At 37.7% G+C, this 16215-nt stretch overlaps 1 protein-coding gene across 2 annotated transcripts in view; it reads left to right on the forward strand.

The window, feature by feature from the left end:
- Positions 1 to 16215, forward strand: part of RASSF8 (Ras association domain family member 8) — a 120655-nt gene that overhangs the window by 27655 nt on the left and 76785 nt on the right. Inside the window, exon 1 of one of the 2 annotated variants that reach the window (XM_081819058.1) lies at positions 12225 to 13271. The exons of the other annotated variant lie outside the window; for it this stretch is intronic. The gene's annotated coding sequence lies outside the window, so the exon portion shown is untranslated. Of the gene's footprint in view, positions 1 to 12224; positions 13272 to 16215 lie in introns of those variants that run through there. 2 annotated transcript variants of the gene reach the window in all.

The raw sequence follows: 16215 nt of genomic DNA on the forward strand, positions 1-16215 counted from the left end.
TTTAAAAATGATGAGGGGGAAACGTGGGCCAGAAAATGAAAGTGAGAACTCAGTGAGGTGAGTGAAACGGCCAATATGAGAACACTTGTTGAATCCAACAAATAATGAACTTTGATTTACTTGGTCTCCTGTTGCTCTCTCCAAAGCCCAGAGCCTGTGTTAGGGGAAAAAATTGTTTAATAGATGTCTCACATCCGTCTGGGACCCCCTAAAGGCTACTTTCATAGTAGAGCGTTGAACTAGAACTAACTTTTTCTCTGACTCCTCCCAATCCCCAGCAACTCTAAGGAAAACTGCCTAATATTTCATAACCAATAACTAGCATTCATGCAGGTTTGCAATCCTAATTTAGACCTACCTGGTTGATTCAAAAAAGACAATATTTAGTTGTAAAGTGGTTTTTGCATAGTAGCTCCAGGCAGTAGCAAGTGCAGATTCCTTCTGGGGGAATCTTTCTTCAACCCAGGCCTCGAAGAGTTCGAAAAATATAATTGCAAGAAATTTTAACTCACAGTCAAAATTATAAAATAGACAAGTAAACAAAGCATCATGAATAGATAATAGAATTAGACATGGAGTGGGACGCCTGGGTGGCTCAGTCATTAAGCGTCTGCCTTCAGCTTGGGTCATGGTCCCAGGGTCCTGGGATCAAGCCCCGCATCAGTCTCCCTGCTCAGCCAGAAGCCTGCTTCTCCCTCTCCCTCTCCCTCTCCTACTCCCCCTGCTTGTGTTCCCTCTCTCGCTGTGTCTCTGTCAAATAAATAGATAAAATCTTTAAAAAAAAAAAAAAAAGAATTAGATACGGAGTGATGTCAAATATAGTTATCAGACAGAGAATGTAGAGTAACTTTGTTTTAAAGAAATGGGAATGTTAAAAATGTGAGTGAATAGCAAGCGAATATAAAAATGACAAAGGTCTGAAAAAACTAAATAGAGCTTGAGAAATTAAATATATAATTGGATTTTAAAAATCAGCACACAAGCTTAATGGTAAATTAGACCTAGCCAAAGAAAGAATTCTTGAACTGGAGGACAGTTCTGAGCTTTCTGACTGTAAGAAACTCATTTATTGACGTGTGTATACATGTGATACCGGTGTATAATTTAAGCCAAACTTTCAAGAAATTGATTGTTTCCTCCTAAGGGTAATGTTCTCTATTATTTTTCCTTTCTAATTTGTTCTTTTTCATTTAAAAACAAAAGTTGAATCCAACCCAGGAAATTTTATAAACCACAGTGAGTCATGAGTACGGTTTTGAAGAAAACTGATATTAATAAAGTTGAAAATACACATACCCCACAACCCAGCATATATCCACCAGTGTTCAGAGTACTTTATATGGCCCACCCCAGAAAACCTGGAAAAAAAACAAAACATCAGTTGTAGAAAACGTAACTATGGTGTGCTTTATACATACAGTGGATTACTGTAGGACTAAGGTGATAACTGAACATGATGAACCACCAGTAAATACAGCATGGGCACCACCCCATCAGAGTGCATGCTGCCTGGAAACAGCCAGCCTTAGTCCATACCTGTGCATGGGAACTCTTTCTGCAGCTTTGAAAATGAATAGGTCACCCATCTAAGCAGCAACACAATATTGAATAGAAAAAGCAAGGTGCAAAAGATTATATGTGGTATGATTCCATTTATATGAAGTTCAGAAATTTAGGCAAACTAAATAGTATATCATTAGGTATAAATGATTATTTTTCTAAAGGCAAAAGTACACACAGAGTTTAGGGGAGTTTTAACCTCTAAGTAGGGCGTGAGGGAGTGGGTTAGGAAGAGTCAAAAGGAGCTTCAGAGATATTAGTAATTTTTTTTCATAAAACTAGTTGTGGGTACAACTAGAATTCCCTTGGAATTCTTTATCCTTTATATTTACTCAGTATTTAATAAAAGTAATTTAATAAAGCCAAGGCAGAATCAACACAGGTAATAAATCTTTTATGCCGATCAGACCGTCCTTAGTCATTTTTAGTTCATGGACATTAAGAAATTGGAATATTTCCAGAGGAAAATATCCAGGGTGATGATATAAACCTGGTCTTGAGCCTTTCATTTTTTAGATGCAGAGCATGTGAATTTTGAGCATGGGGCAGTTTTGGTTCCCCCAGGCCTGTTGGCTAGTATGTGTGGGAAGTGAACTCTGTTAAGTCTTAGGGCTGCACTTGTGTCGCACCATGCAGAAATGAGTTCTAAAAAATTTCTACAATTGTTGTGTAGTTTGCTAAAGGTTTTGTTTTTTTTCCGTCACATGCTGTAACTGTAGGCCTTATGTGGCATGTCATAATATACCAAATAACAGCTCAGGAATGGGATCTTTCATTGCTGGGTTCAGACAAGCCCTGTGCTTTCCCTAGCTCCTGAAAGCATCTTTAAATTCGGTAGTATCCATCGAAGGGAGACACATCCGGGTAATTTTGTTTGGTGCCTTTTGGAGGAAAGGCGGACTCAGTCCTAGGATTGCTCTGTCTTTGGCTGTGCAAGGAGCCATTTTGTCTGACCAGGGCCTTAGTTGGACATAGACATGGAAGGCTGGGCAGATGGTAGCCTTTATCTAGGTAATGATCACTTGAGGTGAAGGTATAAATTAGCAATTACTGAGGATCTGCAGTGCGCCGGCTGTTGTTAGGCATTTTTTTTAAGACTTTATTTTTTTAGAAGGGGGGAAATCGGAGGGGGAGACGAACCATGAGAGACTATGGACTCTGAGAAACAAACTGAGGGTTCTAGAGGGGAGGGGGTGGGGGGATGGGTTAGCCTGGTGATGGGTATTAAGGAGGGCACGTACTGAATGGAGCACTGGGTGTTATACGCAAACAATGAATCATGGAACACTACATCAAAAACTAATGATGTAATGTATGGTGATTAACATAACATAATAAAATAAAAAAAAAGATTTTATTTTTTTAGAGCAGTCTTAGGTTTGCAGCAAAACTAAGAGGAAGTTACTAAGATTGTCCATATATCCCACATGTGCACAGCCTTCCCCATTATCAGCATTTTCCACCAGAGTCATACATTTGTTACGATTAATGAACCTACACTGACATACCATTATCACCCAAAGTCCATAGTTTACACTACCGTTCGCTTTTGGTGTTGTACATTCTATGTGTTTGGACAAATGTACAATGATATGTATCCCCCATTAGAGTATAGATTTGCATTGCCCTAAAAATTCTCTATGTTCTGCCTATTCATTCCTCCCTGTCTCTCAACCCATGGCAACCACTTACTGTCTCCATAGTTTTGCCTTTTCTTGAATGAATGTCGTATAGTTGGAGTCATATAGTATGTAGCCTCTTCAGATTGGCTTCTCTTTCACCTAGTCATATGCATTCATCTTTCCTCCATGTCTTTTCATGGTTGATAGCTCATTTTTAGCTCTGAATAATACTCCATTGTCTGGGTATACCACAGTTTATTTATTCACCTACAGAAGGACATCTTATTTGCTTCCAGGTTTTGGGAGTTATAAATAAAGTTGCTGTAGACATCCATGTGCAGGTTCCTGTATGGACATAAGTTTTCAACTCCTTTGGATAAATATCAATGTGCACAATCGCTGGATCCAATGGAAGGAGTGTTTACTACACACCAGCTGTCTTCCAAAGTGACTGTATCATTTTGCATTCTCATCTGCAGTGAATGAGAGTTCCTGTTCCATTTGGTGTTCTCAGTGTTCCAGATTTGGGGTATTCTGATAGGTGTGTAGTGGTATCTCATTGTTTTAATTTGCATTTCCCTAAAGATATATGTCGTAAAGCATCTTTTCCTGTATTTCTTAGGCATCGTTATATAAAAATACTCTATTCCAATGGGAAGGAAGTGGTCTTATCGCCATCTTATGGATGTGGAACTCAGGGAGGAGTAGCTAAAATCAGTATTTGAAGTAAAGAAGGCCATCCTGTCAGGAGACCAAGCTGCAGAGTCCTGGCTAGAGGCAGTGTTACGGAGTGTTTAGGAACATAGGCTCCAGTAGACAGAGCCAGATTCATATACAGAATCTGCCATTTGCTAGCAGGGTGAGCTGGGTTGTAAGTTTTTTGCCTTATCAGGAAGTGAGGAAAATACTTATTTCGTGGGATTGTTATGAGAAGTAAATGAATTAATATGCATAAAGTACTTAAAACAGTGGCTTGGCACATAGAAAGTGGTATAAAATGAGGTGTTGAGAGAATTTTTTTCCCTGACTATAGGTCTAGCAAGCAATTCTCCTGGTCTCTGTGACCCTGTAGCAGAGCCTGCCCTCAGTGTTAAAGAGGTGAGATAGTTACGTCCAGTCTGGTTTCCCCAGCATCCCAAGTTGGGTTCTGCGCCACCCAGAGGTGGGAGTGGTCTTGATGATTTACATTCATCAGTTCATCTTCTCCCAAGATCCTTCATCTTGCAGAGGCATAGAGATGTTGATTATGATGCATTTATTAAAAGATACAGCAGGTGCACTTATTCCCAAGAGCTTTGCTGTACAGATGAGGAATTGAGGCTCAAGGAGGTTATGAGTGTCCCAAATGCACATCATAGCAGAGCTTGGATTAGGGTGTTTGCTGCACTACCTCCAGAACATGTGGAGGGCAAGGCCACTTTTCTCCTTGGAGCCTTGACCTTATAGTGTGGATGACCTCACATTTCTTGGGTTGGCTGGACCATTGAGATTGTGGGTTCTGAGTGCCTTTTGGGGCCTGTGATGTGTAGGCTGTTGCTAGCTTCCTTATGTCAGCACTGCTTGCCTCTTCTGTTAGCACATCTGCTGACTGCTCCTCTTAACCCAATTTCTCTCTGAGTCGTGCAGGCATTAGACTTCCAGTGGCTTCCTCCGTGTGCTTCCCTCACATCTGACCTATCATTTCCCTTAGTAATTGGCTTTTCACAACCCTGACCAAGTTCCTATTTATTTATTTCTCCCTCTCTTCTCTTCTGCCACTTCTGTTTGCTTTAATCATTTTCCCTTTTTTATACCATTTTCTCCCTTATTTATCCTTACACACTGGCTCTTGTATGTTTCTGCCATTTTTCTTGTATCTGGGGTCCAGAGTGGACTCTTGATTTTTGGAGTCATTGCTAGACAGTGAATGGTATGAACTGGAATGTGGTATGAGCTGCCCAAAATCCATGATACATCAATGGCAACTATGCCGTGCAGTCTTGCCTCCTAACTTCATTTTTATTAACCTGGACACAAATTGAGCATTACTAGCACAGCATTACAGTCAATATCATAAGGTCTAAGAGAAAAGAAGACACCAAACCTATGGAGACTGTAATTCCAGAAATGATCCAAGGACTTCCCTTCCTTAAGGCACTAAGGCAGGAAATGATAAGGTCTCAGAAATAAGTAAAGTATAATAATTACAAGTGCCTGGCTTAAATAGCATTTAAACATAAAAATACTCTTCTTTAGCTTAAGGTAGCCTTATTGCTTATGCTCTTCTTTGAACTGAAGTGAAGACATTTATTCAAGATTAACATACATTATGAAACAGTTCAATTTAGGAAATTAGATAATGGTTTAAAACATACTTGAGCATGCTGAAATGTTACATAGTAATTGTCAATTTCAATAGCAGGGTATTCTTTGCTCTCTGTTTTTTGCCTTTTTTTTAAATATATGCTAAAAATTTTCTGTCAACTCCTATTTTATTTTTTTAAAGATTTTATTTATTTATTTGACAGAGAGAGACATAGTGAAAGCAGGAACACAAGCAGGGGGAGTAGGAGAGGGAGAAGCAGGCCTCCCACGGAGCAGGGAGCCCAATATGGGACTCGATCCCAGGACCCTGGGATCATGACCTGAGCCGAAGGCAGACGCTTAACGACTGAGCCACCCAGGTGCCCTGTCAACTCCTATTTTAAAAGGAGAATGAAAATCATTGTCACTTGAAATTAATTAGTGTTATTTTTAAAATGAATCCATCACATTTGAAAATACCCTTCTTTATGATAGGGTTTTGAAAAGTTAGTTCGGAGACCAATAGAAGAAAAATGGGAGAAAGTTTAAAACATCCCCACAGACAACCTTCCGGTCAGAACTGTGAGGTCTTCAAAAGCAATCTTGGGATTTTTCTTGTTGTCTGGGAGCAGTATTGAACAGATGGTAAATTGACAGAAATAAAGCTGGATAATCAAATTTGATAAGCTGAGAAGAGGTTAACTAGAGAAATCTGTGGTATTTTAAAAAAATTTCCAGGGTGATTGGGGAGTGGTGGCTAAAATCAATATTTGGTATTTCATTTGTGTTAATACAAAAAACAAAACCACAAGTTTGCTTTTTAATTAAATTTTTTTTTCATTTAAAAATTAGTCCTCCTACCTCCCAACCAATCTGTCCTTGTAGGTGGAGAAGGAAAAGAGAAATTTGTATCAGCTGGCTGCCTGCATGCCACCTCAGGAAATAGCATGTCAGATTCCTGCTTTATCAAGCCCCTCCTGCTGGCCTTCCTCCCATCCTCATTTAGTGAGTGTGCCAGATTCTGTGTGAGGTGGTGGGACTATAAAGAAGAAATGAAACAGGATTCCATGGTACAGTGGGGGGGGTGGGTCTAACAAATAACACAAAACATACTGGAAATCTCCAATCCTTTTAGTATGTCTAGAGAAACTACCTGCTGAAGGACTGGCCACAGCTTCACTGGCGTCATTACCTTTGTAGTTCATTTAAATCAAAGACCAGTTAACTTATTTGAATTTTTCCCTGGTCTTAAAAATAGCTCTTTCACGGGTATACCTATCCCACCTAAATTCTTCTGAAAAATCACTGTGCCCCCCAAAAGAGCCTTGTACTTTCTAGGCGACAGTAAAGACAGCTTTGCAGAAGGAGCCCACTTCCTTTTCTGTTCTTCAGGTCTTTTTCCCTCCTAATATGTCCATCGGTTTGATGTTTTCTCTTAAACACTGGGCCATGTGTGCTGTCCTAATCACTGGACCACACCAAGAATCTGCTGTTTCTAAGTGCTTCCTTAATGTAACTGTTTAATATGTCCCAGTGTCACATTTGTCTGATGCGTGTTCTACAGGGAAACATAGCTTCTATTAACACGGTTCTGTTTGTTCTTTAACCTATATGCATTTAATCGTGTTTTTTGGGGCCAGCTCAAATTGGAGTAATAGATCTTCAGTAAAAACACCTATATTATTTGATGAATGTTTACCAAACTCTGCAGTTGATTTGAAAACAATTCTGGTGTGTGGGTTAAGTGTTAGCTAGGGAAGGAAGACCCTATCCAAGCAACCCTTGGATAGCTTGTCTAGCAAAGCTTATGAAGTGCATTTTTCAAACTTGTCTAAGCAAAAATGATTGCTCGGCTATTTAAGAAATAATTGATCATATCCTTTGTCTTATCCTTCTCCTTTGTCACTCTTCTGATTTCCTGTGTGACATTTAATAACAGATCAGACTAACAAGGATGCATTTCAATTCTAACGGTTTATGGATCAGTTTATTAGGCCAGAAGGGGAAGGTGCAGTAAAGAATGTGAACACTTCCTAGGATCAGCATGGGTTATATGAACTAACTTGGGATGGAAGTCTGGTAGAAAAAAGCAGGATCTTTCAAATCAAGTACTCCTGAGTTCGAGTCAGGGCTCCACCATTTACTAGCCATGTGATCCTGGAAATGTACCATATCTTTCTGAGATCTTAGTGTCTTCATCTGCAAAAGGGGGACTGTCAGGATTTACCTTCACAGGATAGTGGATAGCTTCTAATTATGCATAGAGTGTTGCCTGGCACTAATTTTCCAAGTGTCTACTGTAACTTCTTTAAGAGGCAGGAACTTGGTTCATATCAGGTCACCTAATCTTTCTGAGCCTCAGCTTTGTCATTTGTATAATGGGAATTTGAACATATTAACGTGAAAAAGCTCAAAAAGTTTGCAGTCATATGCAGGTATAATGACTTATTTCACAAAGGCCTCCTGACTATCCACCGGGATATGAACTCTACTGTAGCTTTTTTTCAGGTCTTTCTGGTGCTTCCAAAACATTCACTTGGTATTACTATTACTACATATTAGTTATGTCACACAAATATTGCAGAATTAATGGAAAGAAACCCATATCTTATTCACATTTATAATCCCTACTATATTTTAAATATATTAAGGGTTTGGTAAATGTTTATTATATAAATAATCATTTTTTGTTATTATCATTGCCCTCAGCTTTGCAAACTAATACAGCTAATAGCATCATAATGGATTTATTTCTACCTTTATTATTTCTGTAATCATTTTATTGTTTTAACATTTTATATGGAATATGTAAAACCTAAGATACCTTTCTTACTAACATTGCATATTTCTTTTAATACAACTGAATCATATTCACAGATGTAGGATGGCTGGGAGTTTTGGTGTCAAAGAAGAAAAAAACTTTGAATGTTCCTACCTTTTCTTTTATTAGAGAAACTAAAAATTCAGGAGGTCTTCAAAAATGCGTAATATTTATGATTTTAATTTGTGTATATAAAGAGATATCACTTATGAAAGTATGATGTTGCATTATATTTATAGTTGAGTATTTATCATTGAATATTTAGACAGATTTTCTCTTTTTGATAAAAAGAAATGTGCTTTTTTAACTTTTCAGGCATCTTGAAGTCACAGAGGAAAGAATAGCTTCCTCCAAACCTTTAGACTTTTTCTTTTTTTTTTTAAAGATTTTATTTATTTATTTGAGACAGAATGAGAGAGACAGAGAGCACATGAGAGGGGGGAGGGTCAGAGGGAGAAGCAGGCTCCCTGCCGAGCAGGGAGCCCGATGCGGGACTCGATCCCGGGACTCCAGGATCATGACCTGAGCCGAAGGCAGTCGCTTAACCAACTGAGCCACCCAGGTGCCCTAGACTTTTTCTTATTTGACCTATAAGACTTAAATAACTGGAGCAATAAGCTCTTTTCTGAGTTCTACAGTAATAAAAATGCCACTGTTGTCCGTTGATTATCCATCTGTGGGCCTAGTTTAGAGGAAGGGAATATACCAAACAATTAATCAGCAGTCACTAAGAGATACCAACAAGCAGATGAAGGGCTTGCATGCTTTATTTCATTTTTTTTTTTTAAAAAAAAGGGGGCTCCTGGGTGGCTCAGATGGTTGAGCGTCTGCCTTCAGTTCAGGTCATGATCCCAGGGTCCTGGGATCGAGTCCCGCATCGGGCTCTCTGCTCCTTGGGAGCCTGCTTCTCCCTCTGCCTCTCTCTCTCTGTCTCTCATGAATAAATAAATAAAATCTTAAAAAAAAAAAAGGAAAGAAAGGAAAAAGGCAATATCTCTTGAAAACTGGAATTTATTTTGCTCTTTAGTTGTTCTTATTCTGTTTCGGTTTTGTTCAGTGTATAGGAATTGCAGTAACCTGATACTGTGTTCATTTGCATCAATAACTTCTATTTGCATTCTTATAAACTAATTTAAATAAAGGCTGTGTATGTGACAATAGATATATATTAGTTATCTATTGCTGCATAACAAATTGCCCTGAACCTAGGGACTTAAAACAATAAATGTTTTGTTTGTTTATTTTGTTTTATCTCACCAAATTTCTTTGGATCAGGAATCCAGGAATGTCCTAGGTGGGTGGCTGTAGCTCAGAATCTTACATAAGATTGAAGTCCAGATGTCATCCCATGTTATAAGTAGTCTATGTGAAGACTTGACTGGGGCTGAAAGATTCACTTCCAAGATAGTTTGCTCACATGCCTGGCAAGTTTGAACTGGTTGTTGGCAGGAGGCCTGTTTCTTACCATGTGGACCTCTCCATAAGGCTGTTTGACCATCTGTAATAACATGAGCAAAGGATGAGAGAGCAGGATAGAAGCTGCATTGTTTTTTGTGACCTAGCCTGGAAGTCACACATCATTTCCATGATAATCCTGCTGGCTATACAAGTTAACTCTGCTCATAGTGGGAGGAGAATACACAACGGTACGAAGACCAGGAGGCAAGGATCTTTGGGGGCTACCTTGGAGAAACTAGAATGTTTAATCTAATATGCGCAAGTGTCCAGTGAATGTTCAGATAACTTAAATTTTAATTTTATCAAAAATAATATAATTACTGGAGTGTGGAGGTTTTCAGATTTTACATATTTTATCCCAAATTGCACATGTTGACATATATTGATTATTGGTCCATTTCAATTGAATATAGATAGCAGTGCAAAATGTCTCTGCCCTCAAGGAAAGGCAAATATTTCATTATAATTTTTCCAAGTATTACAACAGAGGTACATACTGAAGATGATGAGGTCAGGTGTTGAAGAACATGAGCTCTGAAGTCAGTTTGCCTGAGTTCAATTTCTGGCTCCCTTATTTATTGGCTATATGACCTTGGACCACTTATTTAACCTTTCTAATTCTTTAGTTTCCTTTTCTGATTATTCCCTTTTTATAGCTTACCTTCCTCGTAGAGTTGTGGGGATTTAGGAAACAGTACCAGAGAGTACTATTAGCAGCCACTTGAGATTTTCTGGAATGATCAGTTTGGATGAGGGAAGGTTTCTAGGGAATGTGAGACATTTGAGTGGTCTCTTGGAGGGTAAGTTGGAGTTTGGTCAGCACAGAAAGTTGGTGGAACCCGGGAAGAGATGCCAGCATGAAGGAGAGCTAGAGGCAGAGGAGCTGAGCAGTGGGGTTGAGGCTGGGGCATGTCATGTGGTAGCTTCAAGGGAATGACTAGAAGTAAGTTTAGACAGTGGCATGCAAGGATGTGAAGAGTCTCAGGTGGAGCCCCAGTACATTGTAAATTTTCTGAGATTATCTCAGTTTAAATCACAAATTTCTTACTGCCTCATGACCACTCTCACAATTGCTAGATCTTATGTCCATATTTGCAGTTAGGAAAATATTGTCACTACAGTTATAGGCAAAACAAAAGAAGTTTGAACTTTTTTTGTGGAGGCTTTTAAAAACAGTAGAATTGTAGGATTTGCTCTGTGTGTGTGTGTGTATGTGTGTGTGTGTGTTTTAAGTGGTGTGGGCAATGGATTGAATAGTTAGGATGGTTATAGATATCAGTAGGGAGAGGACTGAAGCCTCACAGGAGACTAGAGAGGTGCGTATAAGTATACAAGAGCCTGAGACCCTTGCTTCTTGTCAGTTTTGGCATTTCCCACAGGCATTGCAAGCATGTTCCCAGGACACTGGCAAGACCAGGACACTTGCCATCCCATTCCAAAGAACTGTGGCTCATCCAGAATTTTGCAATTATAAAAATCTAAAAAGGAGAGATTTTAATGTTAGCATATATGTAAGTATCAGTTTGAATTATACGTAAGGAAATATGCACAATAATCTTCTTGGCCTTTAAATGTCTGGCTCTAGTATTGATAACCTTATTTTATGGATAAAAGAAGATAATGATTATGTCAATTTTAGAAACTCCTCAACTGCCCACTTCCCAGGTTCAAAAGATTGTTTTGATTCAATACGTGCCCTCTTTATTGAATGGAGCACTGGGTGTTATACGCAAACAATGAATCATGGAACACTACATCAAAAACTAATGATGTACTGTATGGTGACTAACATAACAATAAAATTAAATTAAAAAAGAAAGATTTTTTTGAAAACAAAACTGAAAAGAAAGATGAGGCTTTAAAGAAGAAAAGACAGGTAAAAAATGAGATTTTTAATTTAGATAAATAAGAATCCCTTTGGCAGAGAGCTGGATTCCAGATGGCTTCTGGGCCCAGGGGTGGGAATTAGGGTGCTTAGTCTATTTAGCCTTTCTCACGCAGTTTTTAATTCATTTTCCAGTACTCTCTCCCAGCAGGGCTGACTCTTCATTGCTTTTTGGATGACATGCTCCATGGACAGGCTCTTTTACCAAGACACATGAGCCTCAAATACGTGTCTTTCTTTAGCTTCTTTAGGAGGTAGGTAGGTCTAGTTGAAGCCAGAAGGCTCTAACCCATCTGACATAAAATGATGAAACAGGAATTCTGTGATATCTAGTTCACTTAAAGCTTATTTATTTTCATGAGAAAGAATTTTAATGTGCGTGCTGTCCTCTTTTTCTTTGAAAACTTGGAAGCACTAATGCACCTTTGCCCTGCAGCCATAACACTATGTAAAAAATAATCTAGAAATGGGTAGTGTTTTTATACAACTGTTAAGTTATATGAAACATTCGTCTGATAACCAGACTGAGAGACAGTGTGTCCATTCAGGGATATAGTAGCCTCGCAGGGAGAGCCCAGCTGTGGAAGGGGAAATTTTGGAGTAACTTACCCTGTCTTCAGTTGTGTTCGAAATTTATATATTTTCTGATAGTTTGCATCAGATTGGGGCTCTCTCTTTTTATTTCTAATTTGATATTTCATATTATTTCATAACTAAGATTTTAAGGATTGTAACTTTTTTCATGGTGTTTTCTACTCATAATAAAAGTAGTTTAGTGTCTTGGTGTGCAAAAAAAAATAGTTGATGGAAGATGGTCTTGTTACTAAAGTAAACCTTTCTATAAATAAATGCAGAAACATCTGTTAAGGGCATAGTCTGAATGTGGCAGACATCTGAATTTCGTCAATTCCCGCCTTGTGGCCAAGATTTCTTTCTTAAGCTTTCTTTATAACTAATGGCAGAGTTTCACATTCTCACAGCATTAGGCAATAGAATGGTCAGAAGAACTGGTGCCAAGTTACCCTCTTTCTTGGGTTAGCTGGTGGTAATAATTTATACTTACCAAGGAAAAGTGTGGCATGTTTTTGTTTTTATTTTTGAAGACTGAAAACCTGAGATCTGCCCTTCAATGTCACTTCTAGGCCCTGGGTCTAGGCAGTTTTCCAAATATCTGTTAAACTGCTTTCAAGAAATTATTGTGGTGTTGCAGGAAGCTTTGGTCAGGAGAATAAGGCAGCACACAGTCTTTCCTAGAACACCATGGGCCCATCAAATGACCTTTTTCAGAAACAACTGAGATTCTTTTTTCAATGGCAGAAAAATGCTAATTGAAACCAAACAGAAAACAGACTCACCCCACAAGTATTGTAGTTCAGATGAGTAAGGGGGAAGTCAGAGAGGGGATGAAAAATTCTTCTTGGGAAAACTTTTGAAGCTAAAGCTTATTTATTTGGTCTTTGATGATTATAAGTTAAAATGGGGTGGTTTAGCATTTTTAAGATAAAAATGAGCCAGGACTGTAAGAACACTGTGTACCCTTTCAGGTGCCTGTGTACCTCTTCCTAGAATACCTGTCTGGTGCTCTACTCTTCCTCAAGACTACCTCAACACTCCTCCCACTTGGGGACTCCAGCGCCGTAAGGTGAGTCGGCAAATTTGTACTCCTTGCCTATATCCTAGAAGAGTATCATTTAAACTGACATTTTTAAAACAATTTTTCAAAATTTTGGGAGGCTTTCAAAGGATGTGTTCACTGGTGAACTCTCAAGAATCAACATTTGTAAGCCCTATATTTAGATAAGTATAAAGTTTAATTAGCAGTAGTATCTTTTGCCAGTGTAATGTAAACCCTAGGTTCAAATTTAGGTTGACACTAATAGCATTATGAAACATACTTTAGATTTCAGATTTGAAGTCTGAAGCAAATTTTTGCAAATTACTATGTCACCACTCTTAGGTTTCCTGAGCATTATTCTACTCATGCTTTAAATTGACAGCCTCTTTTTTTATTGATTGATTGATTGATTAAGTTTTTATTTTAATTCCAGTTAGCATACAGTGTTGTATTAGTTTCTGGGGTACAATATAGTAATTCAACACTTCCATACATCAACCTGTGCTCTTCAAAACAAGTGCACTCCTTAATCCCCATCACCTATTCAACCCATCTCCACCCCTCTCCCCTCTGGTAACCATCAGTTTGTTCTCTATAATTAAGAGTCTGTTTCTTGCTTTGTGTCCCTCTCTCTAATTTTTTCCCTTTGCTTGTTTGTTTTGTTTCTTAAATTCCACATATGAGTGAAATCAGATGGTATTTGTCTTTCTTTGACTTATTTCACGTAGCATTATACTCTCTAGCTCCATCGATGCCATTGCAAATGGCAAGATTTCATTCCTTTTTATGGCTGAATAATATTCTATTTTAAATATATATATTTATTTATATATATGTACACCACACCTTTATCCATTCATCAATCGATGGATAGCAGCCTCTTTTAAAGCCGAAAAGTATTTCTAACAGTGAAGGTTAGAAGGTCTCAGTAAGTCTGAAATAGCTTATAGTGTGAGCTTCCATCCCTTAAGTAGTGTAATTGGCTTCATTAAGTAAAGGGGGTCACAAAGTCTCTTGAAGTGGGAATATACAACTAAATTAATTTTCACTTGCTTTTTGTACGTTTGATGTGTATCCTCTCTTGAACATTAAAGTGACTCATTGGTCTCAGAAGGGAAAATAATTTGACCTTGTTGGTAGTATGTGAATCACTTGTGAATAAATTGTTCACACTTTACAGGTGAATAAACTCTTTAAGGGCACCAACCAGCATGCTGTCTCGGAAATTCCTTAGTCCCTCATTTGCAAAAGTTATGTGCTTGCATTTTTGCCTCAATGATGATTTTCAAAGGTCTTACATAATTAATTCCCCCCTGAAATAAAAAAGTATGACCTTAGAGCCTTGTAGTAATTGCTAAACTATGTGGAGGGAAATGGATTCCTAAAACCACAAGTCCTTATCCTCACTGGTTCCGTTTTCTTCCTGTAGACCCTGTTGCATTGCTTGCGGCATTAGCAAAATCCATGACTAGAAGGCCCCAAGTGTTGAAAGTAAAAGATAGTCTGATTCTAATCGAGCAATTTTGTTATATCCATGTAAGAGCTGAAAAATTCTAGTTAAGCTCTGTTATTTGTAATACAGTCTAAAGAAGAAAAGTATAAGGAACAAAATGTATTATGTAGTCCCACTTACTATAGTTCTCTCCATAATTGTGTCATCACTTAAATTTTAGAGTTAGCTTTTATCACTGATAGAGCTATTCTGTAAATCTTTCTTTTCTTTACATTAATTATTTTCTATTTGGTAGGATTTATGTAAAAGTTATACCAAGAGGAACTATGGTTCAGATTTAATGTTTAGAGATTGTGTACACTTGGGTTTGAATGTTTCAATTATTTTGTTTCTTTTAGAACACTGGTAGTTATCCCCTCATACAGGTAAGAGATGTTGGAGTTGCTTGGAGTTCACTGCCAAAGAGTTAATTTTTTACTATTTCTTTTCAAATGTTTAGTATGCTAAAAATTAACAGCCTTTGATTCTTGACTTCAAGTGCATAGAGACTCCCTTAACATACTGCCTTGTTTTCCTTTTTTAAATGGAGTTTTGTCTGGATGTGGTAGAGCTATACATAAAAACAGTTTTGCTCTTGGATCCAGTAATCCAGTTTACTCATTGAAAGAGGATATGTGAGTTCCCTAAACCTTTTTGAATGAAGCATCTAATTTCAGTCATGTTAACTTTGATAGCAACAAAACCAGCTTTGAATTCTCAGTATTGCTACACTGTAAAGCTACCTTAAATTTTTTTTTATGGAGCAGCTTTAAATTTTTAATGTTTTACAATCAGAATATTTATTTCTACTAAATTACATTTTCTCCACAATGATGCAGTTTTTCCTGAGCCGTTATTCTTTTAGGGAATGATAGAGAATAATTCACATTTTATTTATCACAAGGCATCTTTTCCTAGGTTTGTAAATTTGAGGCTGTGTGAAAACAAACTTTAAAGTTCCTATTTTATGTAAAAAAAAATAGATTACATAAAACAAAATGAGATTTTGCAGATTATTTATTTGCTTCTCTCTCTGTTGGGAATAGGACTGCATTCTTCTCCCATCCCCCTTTTCTGGTACCTTCCTATAAAAGGCATTAGAGGGAAAAGAATGATAAACAGGACTTAGCCCTATAATCTTCTTTCAAACTGCCTTGTAAGTAATTTCCCATAGTTTCTGTAATGAAGCTTATGTTGGTAGTATAGGGTGCTTCTGGTAGTGGGGAGTAGTTTCAAAATACTTTTTCTTTTTTTTTTTGTAATTTTTATTTATTTATTTTTATTTTTCATTTTTTTATTATGTTATGTTAATCACCATACATTACATCATTAGTTTTTGATGTAGTGTTCCATGATTCATTGTTTGCATATAACACCCAGTGCTCCATGCATTACGTGCCCTCTTTAATACCCATCACCAGGCTAACCCATCCCCCCACTTCAAAATACTTTAAGCTGTGTGTGTATGTGTGTGTGTGT

This window comes from Leptonychotes weddellii, chromosome 5, assembly GCF_054177405.1.
Source record: "Leptonychotes weddellii isolate Sample4059 chromosome 5, ASM5417740v2, whole genome shotgun sequence".
Classification (NCBI taxonomy): Eukaryota; Metazoa; Chordata; class Mammalia; order Carnivora; family Phocidae; genus Leptonychotes; species Leptonychotes weddellii.